The sequence below is a fragment of the Nicotiana tomentosiformis genome, chromosome 12, assembly GCF_000390325.3.
Source record: "Nicotiana tomentosiformis chromosome 12, ASM39032v3, whole genome shotgun sequence".
Classification (NCBI taxonomy): Eukaryota; Viridiplantae; Streptophyta; class Magnoliopsida; order Solanales; family Solanaceae; genus Nicotiana; species Nicotiana tomentosiformis.
The window spans coordinates 129120614-129145451 of record NC_090823.1 but is presented as its reverse complement, the minus strand read 5'-3'; the positions used below and the strand labels follow the sequence as shown (position 1 = coordinate 129145451).

General features: G+C 39.8%; 1 pseudogene; it reads right to left on the bottom strand.

The window, feature by feature from the left end:
- Window positions 1-1573: 1573 nt before the first annotated feature.
- On the bottom strand, window positions 1574-24385 carry LOC104102645 (pleiotropic drug resistance protein 1-like; annotated as a pseudogene).
- Window positions 24386-24838: the final 453 nt, after the last annotated feature.

Here is a 24838-nt window from a genome sequence, read left to right as displayed (position 1 = left end):
TTGTCATTAATGGTTACTTCTGTAAGTTAAATTGCGTTCGAATTTAAAAAATGTATTGTTTTTTAAACAACTTAAAAAGTAAATGCGTTAAATAAATTGAATAGGAGAAAGTATGATTTATCGTAATACATAGATTTCATTTAAAAAATGTATCCAAGTCTTAATTAACACAAACAATTTTTTTTTTCACTCTCATATACTTATAAATCTTTCTCCAGAAATTTGAATAAATTAAGAGAAAACCTTACAACTATGTGTGTGTGCGCATATGTACATGCAAGTTGTAAGGATGGGCTTGGATATACCAGAAAAACAATGGAAAATGACACGGTATAATCGCCGTAAAAGTAATAGCTGAAAAAATGTATAAAATTTGTATATTTTTTTGTATATATATACATTATGTATGTTATATACAAAAATTATACAAGTTTTATATACTTTTTTGACTATCAAATATAAATAGTTTCTGACACGGACTAAAAGTGATAATATCCAAAAAAAAAAAAAAAAAAAAAAAAAAACAACTCATGTGGAGGAAAGTATGTCCAATGGAATACTCCATTCCAAAAACACTAAAAGATTAGGTGATGCCTAGGAAATGCCTAAACATTGGACTTTACTATGTTTGAGTTTGAATTTTTTGTCATTCCTTTTTAGTGAAGTGAAACATGAAATGTCAGGAAGATTGATAAGTATTGGGGTTTCTCTGCATCCTTTCTTTTTATATTTGCCCCGTACAAAAAAAAGGGGGGGGGGGGGGGGGGAATAAAAGAAAAGGAATATATGAGTGGAATTAAATGAGTTGATTAATTGCTTTCTTTTTTTCTTATGATACAACCTATAGTTTAGCCTAAGTCAGAGACGGATTTAAGATTTTCACAATATGACTGTACCACTAAAAAAAAAAAAAAAAAGCCTAAGCAGAGCCCGTAATACTTAATAGGAGATTTTTTTATTATTAAAAAATATGAGAATGTCACATCTATGATTTGAGACTGTGACCTCAATCAACATTTGCCACTACACTACAATCTTCCTTATTTCAAAGGAATTCAACTATTTTATCTATTGGATCTCACTCGAATCGCCCCATCTATTCTCCTGAGGAGGAGTTTGGTTTCAAACCCCGGTTCGAACAGGAGGAGTACGCCATGCTAATGTGCCTTGGATGATCCACTTCTCAGGGTCAGGCGTCGATGAGCACATTGAACTCTCCATGTGGCTGAGAGCTCTCACAGCCCAGGCAAAACGACACAATTATCAGGAGCGCGCTCTACCACTGAGCTAATAAAAAAAATTATTTTTTCTATATTATGCATTATAATTCTCGGCGAAAAGGATTCAATTGAACTCCCTTGTGGACACCTAACTCAGTCCCTAAGCCTAAGAAAGGAATAGAGGGCAAGGGTGTAAATAGAGTTAGTGAAGCTAATGGCCTAAGTCAGAAAATATTACATGGTCTATACTATGGAGATAAACTATATAATACCATGTTTTTTTCTAATTGTTGTATTCAACCTTGCTATGATGCAAATTACTATTTTTATTCAATGTTTTACTAAAAGTTAACAAAATGAAACACCAAATATTATTTGAATGGAGAAAGTAAACAGTTGTTCAAGCTACAACCTATATACAAGACTTTTACAACCAATCTCTCGCCAGTACTTGAGCTCGAAAAAAATTCCTTATACTGACCGTTTCTTCTCCATTTCACGAGCGGTGGTGACAACGTTTCAAACCTAGCCACTTTTTTTTATATAATCGTGGTGTCTGGGCCAGTTTGTGCGCACCTCAACTAATTCCACAAGATATCTGCTAGCCACACCAGTAGATCTCCAAATTGTGATGAATTTAGTGTGGAAAAGGGGCAAAGTGCTCAAATTTCAGTAAATAAATAAGATATAGTAAGAAGATGGCAAGGTAAAGGGTCAAGCCAACTATATATGGAACAAATTTGCCACTATATTTTCATTCAACACTTATAACTTATTAGCTCTTACACAAAAACTTGGGATTCAAGAAAAAATAAACAACAGAACATATACTTCTTCATGTTATGGCCTATATATACTAGCTAGTAGTTTCATAATCAACTCTTCTCCAATCTTACTCTTAAATCTTCAGCAGGTAAACTCTTCTATCTTTTCTGGAAATTGAATGCCTTAATACCAAAAGCAAATGTGAAGGCAAAAACAACAGCATATGCAACAGTCATACCTGCAACTACTCCAAGAAAATCATGCTTGAACCCGAAGTAACTTCTCAAGAATTGTTCCACTGTTTGATCATCACTAAGTTTATTTTGGAGGTCCCCGAATTGTGATACAACCAAACCATACAAAGTCCACGCAACAGGATTAGCCCAATAGTACCATCTCCACCATATGGGCATACGCTGTTTTTTAATGAAGAAAAACAACGGAAGCATTTCATTTTCAAAGCTCTAAATCAAAATTTTCAGTGTTCTTGAGAGCAAAAATGAAGGTTTTTCAAGAACTTACATGTCTTGGAATGATGAATCCTGAGAAAAGATTCCATATGACATGGAATAAAAAGGCGGCGATTTGACCAATATTTTGATTTGGGGTAACAGCAATGGTCATCATACCATAGAAGGTGTAGTACAATAGGGTGAAATACATGACGAACAAGTACCAAAAGAACTTGGCCGCTGTCCATTCAAATCCAACCATAGCATACACAATGACACTATAGGAAACAGTTTGTGCAAAGACATAAGGGATTTCAATGAAAACCTACAAGATAGAAAAACTTTTATAGGTAATGTAGACTTCTTTTAACATGAAATTGGTTTATAAGAAGTTGAACCGTACGCTGACCTGTCCAAAGGCATAGGGTATGGCAGAATACATCCCAGTAGCTCTTTCCCTGTAAAATACTGTACGCTCAACTGCTACAATAGGCCTCTTACCCCTGTAACCAGAAAATATGAGTAGACTTCTAGCGTTAAGAACTAAAAGTAATTTCCAGATTATATACTTGTTTTATGGAAAGGGGAGCCTTGGCGTAACTGGTAAAGTTGCTGCCATGTGACCAGGAGGTCACGGGTTCAAGTCGTGGAAACAGCCTCTTGCAGAAATGCAAGGTAAGGCTACGTACAATACACCCTTGTGGTCCGGCTCTTTCTCGGACCCCGCACATAGCAGGAGCTTAGTGCACCGGGCTGCCCTTTTTTATATACCTGTTTTATGGCATATGTTTGGACTTACACTTTAGTACCAAGATCCCAGAACATTGACCCGAAGATCAGAGCAATGAAGGTTGTAAAAAGAAATCTGACTGCAGTATAAGCAGGATTACGCCAGTAGGACCAGTGTTGCTTCCAAAGGCAGGCCATACATTGGGTCCAGAATGGCTGTGAGTATTGGCTATCAAAATGCAAGTCTTTGGAACCAGGGCGAGGGATACTTAGTTCGTTTATCAACGCTTTGTTCCTTCTGTAAAGGTCCGATTTCTTGTATAAATCAGCAAATTCAACCCCTAATATCATTCCTGAGCCAAGGCTGTGACTTCTAACATCCAAGTTGCTGGATTATAGCCATCTTTTATTTTACTTACCCCAGGCATTGACTGAATACAAGAAAACTTAGTGTAGTATTTGATTATATAAAGCTCAAAAACGGAAAGCACTTGTTCACTTAGACAACTTATCTCAAAGTATTTGATCAAATGGCAAGAATGGCGACCCAACGGACCAACATATATCTCGTCCTCCTCGCTTCATTAGGAATAAAAGCTGCCAAAACACCGGGCCTAAAAGCTCCACTTACACCCTTCAGAAGTACCAATCTATCTTCAGTGGCACCCTGATCTTTCATTTCCTGTGCGTATCATTGGAAGTTCGGTAACATATTCGTTGAGATCGGGGATTAGCATCACCGGTTGCTGATTAATAATAATTCTTGGCTAGTTACCTGAGGCATGTCCACAGAGTATATAACTTCATCAAAGGTGATGGAATGCGGTTCAAATGGAAGACCCATTCCCTTTTTCTTTTTCTGACCCTCACTACTGGAATCCTCTTTCTCATTGGCATCTTCATTGTCTTCTGGTATCATAGCTTGTGGCTTACCAAATGCTGTAGATATTCATACTAAACATTTAAATTTTTTTTTCCTTTAGGGAAAAATAAATGGAGATACTCACGGTTGAGAAAAGCGAGTGCAATACTGTAGCACATGTTAAATATGATTGTGAATCCAGTAAGCGCCCTAATACCTATCCAGTACCACGATGCATCTGGGAAGTAGCCTCGAGATCTTACAACTGCAGCTCCAAGTGACTCAGTTCCATTTGGTGCAATCTGTTTAAATTAGAGTGAGCTCGAGCATTCGCTCAAGAAGAATTAGTAATTATTTGCAGGTTGCATTAGATAAAGAAACTTACATGTTTCCACTGTTTCCCATCAAATTCATTCACAAAAATTGCATTCAGAGAATACATCATTGGTGAAGACCAGTAACCCCATATCCACCATTTCTTCACGTCATCTACAACATTAGAAGTAGACAATTAACACTCGTCGGTTTAAGCAAGACGAGCTTCTGCAAAACATATAAATGACCAAATATACCTCGTGAAAGGACAAATCCACCCAATGTAAATAGTATAATCAGAGCAAATGTTCCAAATGTATTAGCAACTCCCATGGTCCTTCCTGCTGCCCCAATGAAGCGGAACAATCCTGATGCCATCTGGTTTACTATTACGAGTAGCAAGAAATGTTTGAACAATCTGTAAAATCAGAATCCTGATAAATTATCATGGGAAAAAGGAAATTGCTGAAGGTAACCAGACCATCATTCTGCATCATCTCTTTCTTGCCATACCTTCCCGGGTTCGGATCAAATCCAATGACATAGTAAGTGAGGAACACCCAAAGACTAACTTCAATAAATGTTATAGGGATTTTGAGTATCCAAGAGGGAATTGCATAAGCCAATGAAGGGAAAAAGATAAGGTCCCTTTGCTTGTAGAAGACAGGAAGTTTTAGAATTGTCAACGCGATCTCCAACATTCCATTAAATAAAATTATAACGACAATAGAGTCATCCCGGGGCATCTCAGTTCGGAAAAATAGTCTCATCGTCGTGAGTGCAATTAATAAAAGCTGAAAACATATCAAACGAAAGGGCATTAGTACTTATAAGCAAATATGATGTGACAGAGAAGAAAAGAACACCTCAGTGTACTAAACTCCCACTATGTGCGGGCCGGAAAGGGCCAGACCACAAAAATCTATTGTATGCAGTCTTGCCTTGCGAGAGGTTGTTTCCACACCTCGAACCCGTGACCCCTGGTCACATGTCAGTAACTTTATCAGTTACGCCAAGGCTCTATTTCTGATGTGACAGAGACTCGAAAATTTAAATTTTTTAAAAGACTCATTAGTCACCTGTGTGAACCTGAAGACGTAAACAAATGAGTTCCTCTTCATTAACAAGAGTTCTCTTTCAGTACAGACCTTTAAGAGTTGTTTCTTCCCTATACCGTACTTTTGAGTTGTCAAAGCAGCAGGATGGCTTTTGCTCTTGTCACATGAGGCTGAGGGGTGATTTGGCAGGAGGAATTAGAAAACATAATACAAGCATTATGTTACAACCCAGAATTTGGTGTTGTAATTTCGGCCAAGAACTGGTGAGAAAGGAGTCTTCTGATGGTCTGATGTAGAGCAGTCTACTCGGGCAACTTGGGCTTTTTAATTTTAAGCATATATAAGGGGGGTATAGGTGATGAAAGCTCCGACCTGCCTCCCCCATACGTGCTGCCACCGAGCCGTATAGAACGAGCTGCCTTGGGGGCAAACCCCAAGGGCCTGCCTAGATGACTCAAGGGAGTGTCAAAGGTATCCATGCGAGTTTGGGAACTCGTATGGGCTGCGCAACGCCTTAGGGCCTGCGTTGGACATCAAGAGGGCAGTGGAGGCTGCTATTGTGGAACGGCCAGCCCCGCGGGCTGCCGAGTGTTGGAAAGAGACCTCCACGCCGATTGGATACTTGACGCACCTGTCATAGGGGCATCATGTGTCGACTTGTGAGCATGGCTTTGGTTCAGCCATGCAAGCAAGGGTCCGTTGGCCTAAAGGTGCAGGTGTGGGCGACACTGCACTACTTCGGAATGGAAGCGTGCTGCAAGAGGGCTATGTATGGGCATGGCACGAAAGAGGCGCATGACAATGGCCAAGGACTAAAGGTTGCCTTACTCGGGCGAGGCACGAGCTAGTCGCGGATGCACTAGACGAGTGTAAGCTTGAGGATTGGGCTGTGCACGCGGGAGCGATGCTCAGTCTTGGGCTAAGGACAAGGCATGTCCTAAGCCAGTCCCCAGGGCGCGCATGGATTGTGATCCTAAGATCGAGCGCCACGACATGCCTATGGCCAAGGGCCTAGGCATCTTACGGGTGGCACAGGTTGGGGCGAACCCCCAACCCACAGGCACAGGATCGTGCTTGGGAAATCCTGGGACGGATAGGAAGGCTGGCCCGCAGCGAGGGGAACTGCGGGCGCCGCACGGGCGAGCAGGTGCCGCTACCCAATGTAAGAAAATGGGCCCGTGACACTTGGTATCAGAGCTGATTAAGGCCATACTGTGCCATGGCACAACGTCAAGGCAAAGGGTGGATATGGCGAGTGCATTTTGGATGTCAGTGCCGAGATCACGTCAAAGCAGAGATTGATGTTCATATGCCAACAAAGATCGAGAACCAGATACTAATGGTCGACGAAGGAAATGGGTGATTCCATTGTCTTTCGTCAGTCTAAGGTGCTACTGAATGAGGTGATATGCCGATGAGTCGGATGGCCAAGAGAATGCCATGTTTGCCAGGTCGTGCAACCATATTACGAAAGAGTAGGCCATGGACTATAAACTTCGGCATGATCATAGCGGAGATCTTGCCAAGGATGCATGCAACGCATCAAGCTGAGTGTCTTTCCTTCGGGAAAAGACTTTGGGTTGCCTGAGGGCATTGCCAAGGTGAGGAAAAGAATTTGAAGGTATAGCGAAGCAAGCGGAATGGGACGAGTTCCCAAGTTTAGACGGTGTCATCATTCTGGAAAGGGGTATGTCGAATGATCGGGGACCGAGAGTGTCCAAGTGCATGGCACACCGAACCGGGAAGCCGTGCTAGCAGGACCAGGAGAGTACCTGTCTATAGGGCGAGTATTGAAGTACTACCGGGAGCATTGGCTATTTGCTGAGGAAGTGACGGACGGAAAACAAAGAACTTTGTCCGGAAAGGCAGCGACGCTATGACTTTGGGAATGTAGTACTCACCGAGGGTCGTCTCAAGAGCTGGCCAAATGCCAAGTGAGACGACAGTGCTAAAATGTATCCTCCACATTGAGTGTGGGAGGATCCCGCCTATGCAAGAGGCATAAGGGCGAAGTCGTGGGTCTGGAAGCGAACACAACTTCAAGGTAGGGGGCAAAGAGAGCTGCGGGAGCAGAATGCTACGTGAGCTATGCTAGAGGCGTTTGAAGGTCAAGTGAGCGAAGGAGCTACTACGGCCGCGTCAAAGATGGCGTCTTAATGCTACGGGAGCGAAAGGCTACGGGAGCCATGCCAAAGGCATCTAAGGGCTACGCGAGCGAAAGGCTGCGGGAGCTATGCCAAAGAGGGCATCTTGAGGCTACGGAAGCGGACAGCTACGGGAGCGACGTCAAAATAGCACATTGATGTGCTAACCTGTGAAGGAAAGCTTCAGACGGACATGAAGGCCGTGAGGGTCATGGTGTGATTTGACTAGTGTGGGTCAATCACAAAGTTAGACACCAGAGGGTGCAAGTGCGGAGGCACTTTCCAAGTGAACACCGAATGGAGGTGAAGTGCAGAGGCACGCTTGGAAGATACTTGGGAGGAGCAGTGCATGGGGCACGACTCCTTTTGAGAAAGGACTTCGAGGAAGTCCAACCCACAGGACAAAGGGAGCTTGAATGGGCATACCTGAGGGGGCAGACTCCGGGATGTCTTAAGCCATGATGTGTCATCGGGGCGATGACATTATGAGTGTGGGAGGATGTTACAACCCAGAATTTGGGGTTGTAATTTCGGCCAAGAACTGGTGAGAAAGGAGCCTTCTGATGGTCTGACGTAGAGCAGTCTACTCGGGCAACTTGGGCTTTTTAATTTTAAGCATATATAAGGGGGTATAGGTGATGAAAGCTCCGACCTGCCTCCCCCATACGTGCTGCCACCGAGCCGTATAGAACGAGCTGCCTTGGGGGCGAACCCCAAGGGCCTGCCTAGATGACTCAAGGGAGTGTCAAAGGTATCCATGCGAGTTTGGGAACTCGTATGGGCTGCGCAACGCCTTAGGGCCTGCGTTGGGCATCAAGAGGGCAGTGGAGGCTGCTATTGTGGAACGGCCAGCCCCGCGGGCTGCCGAGTGTTGGAAAGAGACCTCCACGCCGATTGAATACTTGACGCACCTGTCATAGGGGCATCATGTGTCGACTTGTGAGCATGGCTTTGGTTCAGCCATGCAAGCAAGGGTCCGTTAGCCTAAAGGTGCAGGTGTGGGCGACACTGCACTACTTCGGAAGGGAAGCGTGCTGAAAGAGGGCTATGTATGGGCATGGCACGAAAGAGGCGCATGACAATGGCCAAGGACTAAAGGTTGCCTTACTCGGGCGAGGCACGATCTAGTCGCGGATGCACTAGACGAGTGTAAGCTTGAGGATTGGGCTGTGCACGTGGGAGCGATGCTCAGTCTTGGGCTAAGGACAAGGCATGTCCTAAGCCAGTCCCCAGGGCGCGCATGGATTGTGATCCTAAGATCGAGCGCCACGACATGCCTATGGCCAAGGGCCTAGGCATCTTACGGGCGGCACAGGTTGGGGCGAACCCCCAACCCACAGGCACAGGATCGTGCTTGGGAAATCCTGGGACGGATAGGAAGGCTGGCCCACAGCGAAGGGAACTGCGGGTGCCGCACGGGCGAGCAGGTGCCGCTACCCAATGTAAGAAAATGGGCCCGTGACAATTAGCTCTATGCATTATTAATACTTTACATGTTACGTTCTTTTGACTTGTGTATAACTAATACTCATACTTGGTATTATCCTATGTATAAGTAATGCATAGAAAATTATGTCATTAGTAATGCCTAGGCTACTAATGCATGCATTAAGTTGGTTAAAGACAAAATTATCCTTAAAGTCCCTTAAAACTTGAGAATATGGAGGGCATTTTTATAAACAACTATTTTTCTTAAAAATTATGCAATGCATTATAATTTTAATACACCACATCAAACAATAGATAAGAAATAATATCTGCTTAACTAATACTTGCATTATTAACCCATGCATTACTAATCAATGCATTACTGTAACGACCCGACCGCTCGTTTTGAACATTTACGCTCATTTCAACTATTTGAAGTATTAAATAATTTCCTACGAGGTATTATGACTTGTGTGAATTGTTGGTTTGGTTTTAAGGTATTTCGGAGTTAGCTTGGAAGAATGAATTTTCAGGTTGGAAGTTTAATTTGAAATAGTTGACCGGATATTAACTTATGTGTTAACGACCTCAGAATTTAATTCTGATGATTGCAATAGCTTCGTATGATGATTTCGGACTTAGGCGTATGTTCAGATTTGGATATGGAAGTCCGTAGGGCAATTCGACACATTTTGGCGAAAGTTAAAAAATATTAGATTTTGAAAAAGTCTGACCAAAGGGTGAATTTTTGATAACGAGGCCGGATTTCGATTCCGGAAATGGGAATAGCTCCATTAAGTCATTTATGACTTGTGTGCAAAATTTGAATTCATTCCGGATTGATTTGATATGTTTCGGCACAAAACAAAGAAGTTGGGAGATGATTCAAAAACGAAAGTTGTAGCCCTTCGTGTCTAGTTTCCAGAAAGGTAAAGAAGTCATCATTTGGACATCTGTAGAGAAAGTTATGGCCAAAATACTAAAGTTTGGCAGTACAGCCACCAAACGTTCGGGGTTGCGGTGGGAATTCCGCGGACCGCGGTGAGGCATTCGCGGGGGCGGTGGAAATGCGCGGTCAGCATATTGAGAATCCGAGAGGTGCACTATATATCCGAGGTTTAGGTTATTATTTCATTTTTGGACTTTGGGAGCTCAGTTAGAGACGATTTTTCGTGAGTTTTTCAAGAAATTTATCGGGGTAAGTGATTCTAACTCGGATTTGGTTAATATACATGAATATATCAATGATTTCATCATGTGATTAGTACTTTGAGGTGAAAATTTGGGGAAGATTGTAGAAATTTCATAAAATAAATTTTCGAGATTTGAACACCGATTCAGAGTCGAATTTGAGTGAAATTAGTATAATTGAACTCGTAATTGAATGGGTTGTCGGATTTTGTAATTTTTGTCGGTTTCTGAGACGTGGGCCCCACAGGCGATTTTTTAGCTAAATTAAGGATTTTTATGGAAAATTAGTATTTTCTCATGGAATTAATTCCAATAAATTTTATTAACAAAAATAAATTATTTGTGGCTAGATTCGAGGCGTTTGGAGGCCAATTCACGAGGCAAAGGCATAACGGAGTAAAGAATTACATGGTTTGAGGTAAGTAACACTTCTAAACTTGGTTCTAAGGGTATGAATCCTCGAATTTGGTATGATATGAATTGTTTATAGGTGACACACACGATAGGTGACGAACATGTAGACGTGCACCACAGAAAGTGTGTCTTGAATAAATCCTGTGAAGTAGTAAAAATTAAAGAATCATTTTATCATCTAAACATGTGGCACGTGTTAAAGGAATTAAGCTGAAGCTAGTAATAAAGATCATGTTTAGGCTATGTGCCGATATTGTTGGACACATGGGGTCGTGATACTGTTGAATTAATTGTTTTAAATATACATTTCATACTCAGTAATGATTGTCCATTGTGAGAATATTTATGGGATTGAGTTGCACAATGCAGCAGGCCAGAATGGCTTTATACATTACTATTTTATGGATCGGGGCTGCCCGCCTGCAACATGCCTTATTGGCTTTACTATTTTATGGATCGGGACTGCCCGCCTGCAGCAGACCTTATAGGCTTTATTATTATACGGATCGGGACTGCCCGCCTGCAGTAGGCCATATTGGCTTTATATTGCGCTTGGGCTGAAGGAGCTCCTCCAGAGTCTGTACACACCCCTAGTGAGCGTAGATGATCATCGATATTCGGGATGGTCTTCCCAGGGCATGGACTTGCCTTACTTACTGCTTATATATATATTTGGGATGAATTTTTCCCAGGGCATGGACTTGCCTTACTTATTTGTATTGTAATGAGTTATCTGGACATGGATCTTGTCCGTATTATTTATATTTAGGGATAAATTATCTTAGGGCTGGATTGGCCTTATACGGTACTGAGTGACTAACTGTCAGTCGATGTGTACTTATATACGGGTTGGAACACCCCTGGGCTGGATTGGCCATAAACAGTACCGAGTGACCGGATAATTTGTGACCAGTATTTACATGAGGTCTTTCTATTGAGATGTCATATGCCTCATATCATGCAGTATTGATCTATTTCACTTGTACTCAGTTTAACTGTTGAACTTGAAAGCATGCCTACATTTTTGTACCATTATTTTTACTGGACTGTATCTACGGAGCTCATTATTTCTTTCAGCCTAGAGGTTAGTCTTGTTACTTATTGAGTTACTCATACTACACTCTGCACCTCGTGTGCGGATTCAGGTGCTCCCGAATACGACGACTGCTAGAATTCAGAGTTATTTCTGTTGGAGAGTATCAAGGTAGCTGCTTGACGACCGTACACTTGATTCCCTTCCTGTTATTGTATTGTTCTATACTTCAGACAGTGATGTTTATCAGTCAGACTTTGTATTCATTTAGATGCTCATGTACTCAGTGACACCGAATTTTGGGAGTGATATATTTGGAATTTTTTTTGAGATTTCTTCCGCTAAACTTAATTATTTTGTTTTCAAATTCAAAAGAAATGGTAGTTTATTGAGATTTTTGGCTTGCCTAGTACTGAGATAGGCGTCATCACGACATGTGAGATTTTGGGTCGTGACAGTTATTAATACACCTTATTCCGCACTATTCTTATACACCCTACCAAACGACCACTGAAAGCTCATCTTCTAATTTCCTTCCAACATGGAATGCGCGATATGCCTCAGCAAATTCTTTTGAAGTGATAAACCTGTAAGGCTCATCCGTCTCACCCAATATTGTTGTTGATCCTTCTTCGATGTCACCTGCAAGAAATTCAAAGCCATTACAAAATAGAAGTACATCAATGCTTGTCAACTTTAACAGTTGGAACTTATTATAAGAAATATATACTTCTTGCAAGAAGTCGGCCACGCCTTTTCTATCATGGAATTTGAAACCCATAGACTCAAAGAAGCCAAGGACGTCTTCTCGAGGACCCTGATAAACAATTTGCCCATCTGATAACAGAATAATATCATCAAACAAGTTGTAGGACAAGTTGTAGGTCTCGGGTGCTGGATGCATGAAAGATATCAAAGCAGTTCCATTCAAGATTTCCACAGATTGTCTTAGAGAATTCACAATGGAATAAGTCGTGGAACTATCCAATCCAGTAGAGATTTCATCCATGAAAAGTGCCTTTGACGGTCCAACAAACATTTCACCTGTCGTCACACGCTTCTTTTGTCCTCCTGAGATACCCCTTATCATTTCATCTCCTACCATACTATCTGCACAAATATCCAGCACCAATAGCTGGTGACAAAATACACAAAACACTTAGTTATAAAATTCCGCTGGCTTTTCATTCTCGAAAATTTGTAGAATTTTTTTGACATATGTAATGTTACTGTGTACGGTCAAAACCGGTTCTCAGTCATAAAGACTGGTCGAGACAATGACGTTTCAATCGAAGGGTATTCACACGACAAGCTCGGACGAATTCCGAAGTAGGGGTGTCGAGCTTCGAACTATAAGACAAATCGACGGCAAAACTCAATATCGTTATCGAGCCCGTGTCCGAATCGGACTACGGGGCAACACCGATCGACACAAGCCCCTAATATCGATGCCCCAAGGCAGAATCGAGCTCGAACCAAGACTGGGGATTCGATCTAACACCGAGCTCGAGCCAGTGCTAAGCTCGTAGACAAGAGCCGTTACAACCGCACCGAGGGAGAGAATCTTGGCGGGAATCAAGGCAGAGACAAACCATCATGGGTCATCCACTATATGTATTATTTTATTATTTTGTTATAGATAAAGCAGTGACTCTCTACTATAAAAAGGGAGATAGACTGTAATAGACAGAGCGGAAAGAGACATGGAGATTTCATTGTGCTTGTTTTCTTTAACTCATTCAGTCTTCCTGTTCATTATTCCCACTTTATAGCAAAAATACCTGTATTGTCATTTTGTATCAAAGGAATTTGCATACCCTTAGAACCGCATCTAAATTTAACGTTATCCGATTTTTTGGATAAACAGTTTGGCGCCCACCGTGGGGCTAAGGGTAACAGTGATCGTTTGATATAAACCTAAAGTACACGCCAGTTTGCAACTTCAAATCAGCAATGGCTTCACCTATCGACCACGAAGCCGGCCTTCACGATGAAACCAACAACTTGGCGTCCGGGGCCGGAAGGCCACTCGATGAAGGCGCTGAGGCTCGAATCGAAGCACCCGAAATTCGAGCCGAAGTATCATTGGATGTCAATTCACAAATAGCTCTAGAGGCGAATCAGCATTCCGAACCGGAAAGAAGCATTCAGGGCGGTACTCGATCCGTAGCTCGAGACACCCATAACGAGGAGGAGATCGGAGTCAGCTTACGGATGATTTTCAAGATGTTACAAGCCCAACAAATAGCGATAGCTCAGTTGCAGAGCCAAACTCAGGTGCAAAGCAGGCCGGATCCCAATCCGCTACGAGAAGTCACCCACAGAACGGAACCAGCCATAGAGAAGCCAAATGAGTAAGAATCGGGGACTACTCCCGAAATTACTAAATTGCTCGAGGAACTCACAAAACGAGTCAAAGCCAACGATAAAAAAGTAGAAACATATAATTCCAGGGTCAACCAGATCCCGGGGGCTCCACCAATGATAAAAGGGCTAGATTCGAAAAAATTCATTCAAAAGCCTTTTTCCTCGAGTGCAGCCCCAAAACCAATCCCCAAAAAATTCCGTATGCCCGAAATACCCAAATATAACGGAACGACCGACCCTAACGAGCACGTCACTTCTTACACGTGTGCCATCAAGGGCAATGATTTGGAAGATGATGAGATCGAATCTGTATTATTAAAAACATTCGGTGAAACCCTGTCAAATGAGGCAATGATATGGTATCATAATTTATCATCTAACTCCATTGATTCTTTTGCTATGCTTGCAGATTGCTTCATAAAAACTCATGCCGGAGCCATAAAGGTCGAAACCAGAAAGTCAGACCTGTTCAAGATAATACAAAAGGATAACGAGATGCTAAGGGAGTTCGTAGCTCGTTTTCAAATGGAACGAATGGATCTGCCACCAGTCACAGATGATTGGGTTGTTCAAGCTTTCACTCAAGGTCTAAATGAGCGGAGCTCGAGGGCTTCACGGCGGCTGAAGCAAAATCTGATCGAGTACCCAGCTATTGCTTGGACCGATGTGCACAATCGATATCAATCCAAAATAAGAGTCGAAGATGACCAGTTGACTTCTAGGTCCATTACGAAAAAGCAAAAGTCGACCAGAGATCGATACCAGCCATATAGTGGAAACGATACTACTGCTGAGTATCCGAGGCCTCGTTAAAATCAATCTCGTACACAGGGGGGCTTTATCATTGAACGCATCTGTAACGATTATCAAGTTCGGTGAAAAGGAAGTTACTTCGTTATTTCATGACATACAATGTCTCAACGGGAAACGTTGTAAGGGCCAAACGGTCAAAACGAACCATGCTTATATAGTTGGCCCGAGCCCTGATGCAAAACATGAACCCATGTATAAAGACCTGCAAAGAAAGCTCTCTTCTTTACCGATATTCTATGTTCAAGATTTATTATGCAAACAGGATCGAGTTCGAATCATTCGCTCGATTGCCAAGCCTACGGGCTACCTTTATTTCGAGTTCGAGCAATCACCCACTCGAGCATTAAGCCCACGGGCTACTTCGACTATTATGCCTACCGGCTACATTGCATCGAGTTTGAATCATTCGCTCGACTGCCAAGCCTACGGGCTACCTTTATTTCGAGTTCGTGCAATCACTCACTCGACCATTACACCTACGGGCTACATTGTATCGAGTTTGAATCATTCGCTCGATTGCCAAGCCTACGGGCTACCTTTATTTCGAGTTTGGGTAATCACTCACTCGACCATTAAGCCTATGGGCTACCTCGACTATTACGCCTACGGGCTACATTGCATCGAGTTTGAATCATTCACTCGACTGCCAAGCCTACGGGCTACCTTTATTTCGAGTTCGAGCAATCACTCACTCGACCATTAAGCCTACGGGCTACATTGCATCGAGTTCGAATCATTCGCTCGATTGCCAATCCTACGGGCTACCTTTATTTCGAGTTCGAGCAATCACTCAATTGACCATTACGCCTACGGGCTACATTGCATCGAGTTTGAATCATTCGTTCGATTGCCAAGCCTACGGGCTACCTTTATTTCGAATTCGAGCAATCACTCACTCGACCATTAAGCCTATGGGCTACATTGCATCGAGTTCGAATCATTCGCTCGACTGCCAAGCCTGCGGGCTACCTTTATTTCAAGTTCGAGCAATCACTCACTCGACCATTATGCCTACGGGCAATATTGCATCGAGTTCGAATCATTCGCTCGATTGCCAAGCCTACGGGCTATCTTTATTTCGAGTTCGAACAATCACTCACTCGACCATTACGAGTCACTTTTCTCAGTGAGGCTCCGAACCTCGGCATCATGCTCCTCCCTGATTCGGAGAAAAGCCTCTTGATGCAACATCGAAGCCTGCAAACAAAAGGAGAAACATTAGAATTACCTACAACTCTGTGTAAAAGAAGTGGCGAAAACGCCATCAGAAGTTACCCGATTCAAAGCATGTTGGGCCTCGTTGAAAAGACAGGAAGCCCCTCCACATTCATCACTGATTGATCTTCTCCGGTCACCAAGGACCAAAGGTAACTGGCAATTCCCACAAGGGAAGAAAAAACTCGGGTATCCTCGCTAAAGTCGGGGACTATAAAGACGCATAAGATGATCGAGTATTACATATGTCATGGTCGGGGTTGATAGAAACGTCAGCATAAACTTGATCGAGTCGCAGGGAAATCATATCGTTCCTCGCCACATCCTTTCCGAGAAACGAGGGGACTATCTGTGTACGGTCAAAACCGGTTCTCAGTCATAAAGACTGGTCGAGACAATGACGTTTCAATCGAAGGGTATCCACACGACAAGCTCGGACGAATTCCGAAGTAAGGGCGTCGAGCTTCGAACTATAAGACAAATCGACGGCAAAACTCGATATCGTTATCGAGCCCGTGTCCGAATCGGACTACGGGGCAACACCGATCGACACAGGCCCCGAATATCAATGCCCCAAGGCAGAATCGAGCTCGAACCAAGACTGGGGGTTCGATCTAACACCGAGCTCGAGCCAGTGCTAAGCTCGCAGACAAGAGCCGTTACAACCGCACCGAGGGAGAGAATCTTGGTGGGAATCAAGGCAGAGACAAACCATCATGGGTCATCCACTATATGTATTATTTTATTATGTTGTTATAGATAAAGCAGTGACCCTCTACTATAAAAAGGGAGATAGACTGCAATAGATAGGGCGGAAAGAGACATGGAGATTTTATTGTGCTTGTTTTCTTTAACTCATTCAGTCTTCCTGTTCATTATTCCCACTTTATAGCAAAAATACATGTATTGTCATTTTGTATCAAAGGAATTTGCATACCCTTAGAACCGCATCTAAATTTAACGTTATCTGATTTTTCGAATAAACAGTTACCTTAAGAACATAATCTGTAACAAAATTGGCTTCTTGTCCCTTTGTTGCTGCCGCCTACATTATCACCAAACAATGAAGGTCATAAAACAATTCCCTTGAGCAAAGCAAATTTTCTTACTTGGTTCAATTTACTTGTTGTTATTGGGAAATAGCTTATATATTAACATGTAAACATGAAGGGGAATCTTGGCGTAACTAGTAAAGTTGCTGTCATGTGACCAGGATGTTACGGGTTCGAGCCGTGAAAATAGCCTCTTGCAGAAATGCAGCCCTTCCACGGACCCCGCGCTGTAAACATGCATATGGTTCCCTACTACTCTTACCTTCACGAAGATATCAATATCAGGATCTGGGTTGATATTAGCTGCTTTCTCTCTTCTTGCCAGTTCAGCCAACATCTCTACAAAAAGAATTCAAGAACCAATAAATCTATGTTAGTTAATTTCAACATAAAATGATTTTTTTATTGAAGAAAAAATCTGAACAAATGCTAACCATAACGAGAGCCAACTCCCTGGCATCTGGCAGAGAATTCTAAGGTTTCTCTCAAAGTCATTTCTCCAATGTGCAAATCAAACTGACTAATATAAGCAGCAGTTCTTTGTGGCACAAATTCATTCATTTCATGTCCATTGTAGGTTACCTTCCCAGTAACCTGATTTCCACACAAAATAAAAATAAAAATAAAAATAAAAAGAACAGAAAACTTTAGCTGCTTCTAACTTTTAGAACCATTTCATTATTTAATTTACATATGTTTGTTTTGGAGTTTAAGTTCTATATATTGACGGTTAAAAAATTACTTAAACAATTATGTTATTTATAAGGTAGTTACACATAAATCTCTTTAATAAGCATTAAATGAGAACTTAATAAAACCGGTAACTAATCTACTATCACAAATTGAACTACATAGGTAGTGTAACAAATCATTACAACAAAAACATACCCATTGTGATACCATAGTATGAGGTCTAGGGAGGGTAAAGTATATGCAGACCTTATTCCTACCTTGTGGAGGTAGAGAGGTTATTTCCGAAAGACCCTCAGTTCAAGAAAAATATTTTCAACAGGTTTCAACAAGAGAACAATAATGAAGAGATCATGTTGAAAATACTAAAGACAATAATATTAACAAAAGAATAATAAAGCGGTAACATAACCAAAGCAAGGGGATCAACTAGGGGTGTTCATAAAAACTCGAAAAATTGAATTAAACCGACCAAAAAAATCGATACTTTTTAGGTTTGGTTTGGTTTTGGTTTTGAATTTTAAAAACCAATTAAATTTGGTTTGGGTTTGATTTTAATCAAAAAGTAACCGAAAAAAATGAAACCAAACCTACTATAGAAATAGCTATAAAATTTATTATTACACCTATATATATATATATATATATATATATTAGTCGTTTGTATGTTTAGTCTAGTTCTTTGCTATTATAATATTCTAATTATTTGTCTTTACATTCTAGTTTGATTGGTAGTATTTTTTAGCTAAGTACAAGAATTTATTTCATGTTAAAAATAATTAATTTTTAATTGAGTACTTAAATTATTCATCACTATTGATACCAAATTAACTGGTTTGGTTTGGTTCCAATATTTGAATAACCGACTTACTTGATTTAGTTTCTTTTTAGGAAAAAACCGATCCAAACCAAACCATGAACATCCCTAGGAACAACAGATAATACTGAAAATCGAAGAATAAGTAACAAATCTTTACATTGTCACCAGTGTTTTAAAAGGCGTGGGCGTAAGTAGGGACGTTTTACATATGCCTCAGCGGGGCGTAAGTCCCGAGGCGTAAGCCCCATAGGTATTTAATTTTTAATATTTTATAAAATAATATAATGACAGTTAATATTTATAAAAGAGATAAAATTGCATAAAAATTGAAGAAAACTATATATATGTGTGCTCCATCCCCACAAAAAACTAATCAAAATAATCTATTATATGTTACTTACAAGCACAAGTAATTTGAGTCTAAAAGAATAAAGTTTTCTATATGGAGGAACAAAAAGGATGATTAACCTGCACTTTGAACTTTGAATTTGCTGCTATGAAGAAAAATGTAGTTATCTTTGTATTTGTAAAAAAAAAATTAAATATTCGTTGCTTTTGGGAGATATTAGCAGACTAGCGGACAAGATAAAAAATTGGAAAAATCATGAATTAGGGCTTAAATCAATAAAAAAGGTCTTTACTTTTAAATTTAATACTTTTGAGTTCCTTTTTAAACCTTTTGAGTAATTACCAAACTGACTTTTGAGAATTTGGGTATTATATGAAGGACTAATTCAACAAATTTTATTTTAATTTGAAAAAGTGTCTGGAGCTTACTCCTTACTAAAAAAACGCGCCCCGAACGCCCGGATGTACGCCCCGAACGCCGGGGCGTACGCCCCAAATTGCGGGGTGTACGTCTCTTGAGACTTTCGCCCCACACCATCGCCCCGGGGTATTTTTGGTACGCCACGCCCCGGAGTTCGCCCCAGAAACGCCTTTTAAAATAGAGATTGTATATATAACTTAAATCTATTTGATATGTACAACTAATAGTCTTACCTTAAGGGAAGGGTCAAGCTTTCCGGCCAAAGCTAATAAAAGTGTAGTTTTACTAGAACCTGAGGTCCTAAAAGCAAAGTCAATCTACAAGGCTTAATGATACCACTCACATCATTTAGAATAGTGAGTTCCTCTTTAGATTTGGTAGGATATGAAGAGAGTTCCACATTGCCTATGGAAAAAAAATAGAAAGAAGAAGAAGAAGTTACAAATACCCTTTTAATTAAAAGGAGATTCAAAATTGAAAAAATCAAGATATTCTTTGGATTTTTACCTCAATAAAATTAGTGATGAAGTTAGTAAATGTAGGAAAAGTTCTACTTCCTACATATGCATCTGCTACAATATTTAGATGCTCATATCTTACTTCTATTGATGGCAAATCAATCCCAACTCTGTAAGAAGGAAAAAAAAAAGCCAAACCCTTAAACTGTTAAAAGTATAAATAATTAAATACTACTCATGGATTGTGAATAAATGTTACGGACGTTGAGCCTAACTCAACCCCAAAATCGAGCTTATGAGAGGAGGATTGCTCAAGACAACATAAGGAGACCACAACTCATTCCCTCAACCAATGTGAGACTTAATAACACTCCCCCACATGCCCAAGGCTGAACAATCGGAGTGTGGATAACATAACACGGATACAATAATAGTGATCCATGGGCCTAACATTGACAGAAAGGGAAGCTTGGTGCACTAAGCTCTAACTATGCGCGGGGTCCGAGAAAGGGCCGGACCATAAGGGTCTAGTGCACGCAGCCTTACTATAAGAGTCTGTTTCCACAGCTCGAACTTGTAACCTCCTGGTCGCATGGCAGCAACTTTACTAGTTACGTCAAGGCTCCTCTTCAAGGGCCTAACGTTGATACTATGTTTAAAATGACCTTTAACCTAACTGAACCACAAAAGTTAGCTCGGGAGGATTGTCCAAGATACTTAAACAACATACAACCAAAAAAAACATGTAAAGTTTGAGCACAGTTTGAGTATGATCTTATTATGTGTAAACGACAAAAACGTCTTTTATATATGATATATAGTTCGAGTCAAAAGCAATAGGTTTAACTGAACTCAAAGCTCATCCCGACACACGAAGATACAAAAGGAACCTTTTATTTACCAGTCAGTTCTTTCCTTGAGTTTTAATAAGAACTTCTCATTATCTTTGTAATATGGCTAATATTTTGGCTAATGGGGTCCATATCACATAAGTATAAGCATCTTTACAAAGTGTAGACTTTGTTGGCAATATTCTTTGGGACCCAAAATATTGCATTGTGTGGTGGACATCATTTGCACAAGTTGTATTTCTTATTTTACACCTAAGAGACCAAGACTTTTTTGCCTATAAAAGGGAAGACCATTAGTTCATTTTAGATACACCAACAAGACTTGAGTCTTCATTTCTTGTTTCTTCCTTTTCTCCTTTATTAAGAGTATTTTGTATGAGAGGTAAGTGTTGGGAAGCACTTGTGTGAACCCTTTCTTTGGAGTGATCTTGTGAGGTTATTCCCTTAGGGTATTTGGGATTAATTAGAGTATTTACTCTAATTTTGTACTCTCTTTTGTACTCTTATTCGTATAGTGAAATTGTTCCTCTCCGCTTGTAGACGTAGGTCACTTTGAGCGAACCATATTAAATTTATGGCTTCTTTATATGCTTTAATTGTCGTTGTTATCAACTTTTATTGTCTTTGTTATTGTCATTATACCATTGTTTGGCTAAATTCTGCACTACCCGGGTTTCTGATCCTAACAAATTGGTATCAGAACCGGATCTTACCGGGTTAGTTTCAATAGCCAAAATAACTCTAACAAAGACCTATGTTGAGAAATTTGACCGAAGTGCAAACTTCGGAATGTGGCAATTAAAGATGGAAGCTATCCTAATTCATGATGGCTTAGACTTGGCGTTGCAAGGAAAGGAGAAGAAAGCGGATAAAATGACGGGAGAGGAGTTTGCCATCATAGATAAAAAGGTAAAATCATGTATCATTTTAAATCTCTCAAATGAGGTTTTACGTGAAGTTTCTGTAGAAACCACAGCCAAAGGCATGTGAAAAAATTAAAAACCTTATATATGAAGAGGACGGTGAAAAATAGACTTTACCTGAAGTAGAAGCTTTATACAATTCGTATGGGTGAAGGTACCTCTATTCTCTCTCATCTTGACACCTTTGATTCCATTCTTATGGATTTGAGTAATATAGATGCTGAAATTAAAGATGAGGATCAAGTCGAGTTACTGCTTTGTTCTCTACCCCCATCTTTTAAGCATATAAGAGATACTATACTTTATGCAAAGGATAATATCTCTTATAAGGATATTAAATCTATCTTAAAATCAAAAGAACAGATAGATAGTGATATTACTGGGGAAGCTAGTGGAACTCAAGCGGAAGTTGGCTTGTTTGTTAAGGGCAAATCCGACTCCATATCCAGATACAATAATTTAGAGTGTCGCTATTGTCATAAGAAATGTCACATTATCTTTGAATGCTATAAACTGAAAAATAAAGAAAAGCATAAAGAAAAAAAAATGAGGCACAAAAATACTGACACCGCCGAAGCTAGTGTAGCAACTAATGAGATTGAGGGAACTATATTTTTAGCAACTGAAACTAGTTTCAGATCAGACAATGAGTGGATTTAGATTCCGGTTGTTCATATCATATGTATCCTAGCAGAGACTTGTTTTCTACATATGATTCAGTTGCAAGTGGAGTTGTCCAACTGGGTAACAATGTTACTTGTAACGTTATTGGCAAAGGTACAATTCGAATCAGAATGCACGATGGTGTGGTGAGAACTCTCACTGATGTTAGATATGTTCCTGAGTTGAAGAAAAATCCCATCTCTTTGGGCACTTTAGAATCCTTTGGGTGCAAATTCACTGGTGAAGGTGGAGTTCTAAAAATATTTCAAGGTGCTCTTGTGGTCAGGAAAGCACACAGATCTGGTTCGTTGTATACTTTATTGGGCTCCACTGTTATAGGCCCTACTACAGTTTCGGTATCAGACAACATGTCTGATTTTGATAGCCTTAAAATTTTGACATATGCCCATTGGGGCTTTTGCGGAGAAGGTGGAGCAAATTTACTACATCATCAAAAATTAGGCTAATGTGGAGATTTGTAATATGGCCAATATTTTGGCTAATGGAGTCCATATCACATAAGCATCTTTGCAAAGTGTAGAGTTTGTTGGCAATATTCTTTGGGACCCAAAAATATTGCATTGTGTGGTGGACATCATTTGCACAAGTTGTATCTCTTCTTTTACACCTAAGAGACCAAGACTTTTTTTCCTATAAAAGGGAAGGTCATTAGTTCATTTTAGACACACCAACAAGACTTGAGTCTTCATTTCTTGTTTCTTCCTTTCCTCCTTTATTAAGAGTATTTTGTATGAGAGTTATGTGTTGGGCAGTGGCGGATCCAGGATTTTATACAAGCGGGTTCATTAAATACAACATCAATAATAGAAACAATATCAATTATAATAAGCGAGATTTGCTCAATTATATTTTTATTCTTTTTTATTCACTACAGCAAAATGAAGTCATCAAATTTAAGTTTTGTTTTTTGCTTTATTAGTTGAGCAAGTTTTTTAAAATAAAAGTATTACAAATTCTATTTAAATTTAATTTTAGAATAAATTATCTACTTATTTTTAAAAAAAAATCTTTAACATATTAAAAAGTATATTAAACTTTAAAATATATATAAACAAATTTAAATATTTTTCTCGTTTATAGAAACAATGATGTTATTTACAAATAAAAAATAATCAAAAGAAAGAGTATTAACTAAACTAAATTAATACAAATAATTAAAGAGAGCTATAAGTACCAGAAAAATTTAATACTAGAGCAAATAAATAATTTCATATTGAAACAATCAACTTAAACTTAAAAGCTATTGATCATTCCAAAAATACAAACATACAAATATAACCAATAATTGTCAGAAATAAGAGATAGAGTGCTGTAACGTAGACTCAAACTGTGAACCACCAGGAGCTTTTGAAGCCACTTGACCATTACACCGCAAAGGTTTGTTATGTCAAGTGGGTTCATTAATAAAATAATATTTGTATTCATTCTGTTTCAGATCATAATTACATGTATACACAGTATATTTTTCCAACGAACCGGGTTCATTTGATATTTTTTTGATATATATGGGACCGCCCCTAGTGTTGGGAAGCACTTATATGAACCCTTTCTTTGAAGTGATCTTGTGAGGTTATTCTCTTAGGGTATTTGGGATTAATTAGAATATTTACTCTAATTTTGTACTCTCTTTTGTACTCTTATTCGTATAGTGAAATTGCTCCTCTCCGCTTGTGGACGTAGGTCACTTTGACCGAACCACGTTAAATTTGTATCTTCTTTATATACTTTAATTGCCGTTGTTATCAACTCTCATTATCTTTGTTATTGTCATTATATCGTTTTTTGGCTAAATTCCGTACTATCCGGATTTCCTATCCTAACAATCTTTCATATGCAACTTCCACAAGCCTTTCAAGCAAGTTCTTTCTTTCTTGAAATCCAAGATCATTTATATCAATTTCAGCAGCTGCACCTTGTGATCCAAATAAGAGACCTTTTTTTAAACGATCAAATGTTGGGAGTTTTTCAAGTGCTGCCCATTTAAGAGCTTCTTCATCATCTTCATCTCTTGTTGAACGATTAAAAACACTATTATTTCTCCATATAGAATTGTTGTTTAACCTTAAACTTCCCCTCATACTACTTGCTCTCAAACTACTAGGTCGAAAATTACTTGAATTTGTTGGCTCCATTTTGAACCTACCACTCTATCAATATACAAGAAACTCTCTGTAATTTGTCTTTTCTTATACGTAGTTTTTAAATTTTTTCTGAGTTTTTCGAGCTTCGAGAAATGGCCGATAATTGTTCTTGATATTTCTTAGAACAAAAGAATGGGAGGCAACTTTAGAGTTGCTGTTAAGGTGTAAAGTCTAAGAGGCGGGCTATATATGGGGAAAAAATAGCGTAATTGAAAATTATTCGCGGTTTGAAAAGTAATCGAAATTTAGCCACTTTTTTATGTAAAGATAAAATTTAAACGAAAACACTCTTAAAAATTCAAAAAAATTCAAGCATAATACGGTGGAATTCCAATTTTATACATATGAGATTCCAACATAATGTGCTGGAATTTTATAATGTGCTGGAGTTTTAACATAATATGCTGGAAGTTTATACGCATGAGCTCCATAATCAAGCATATT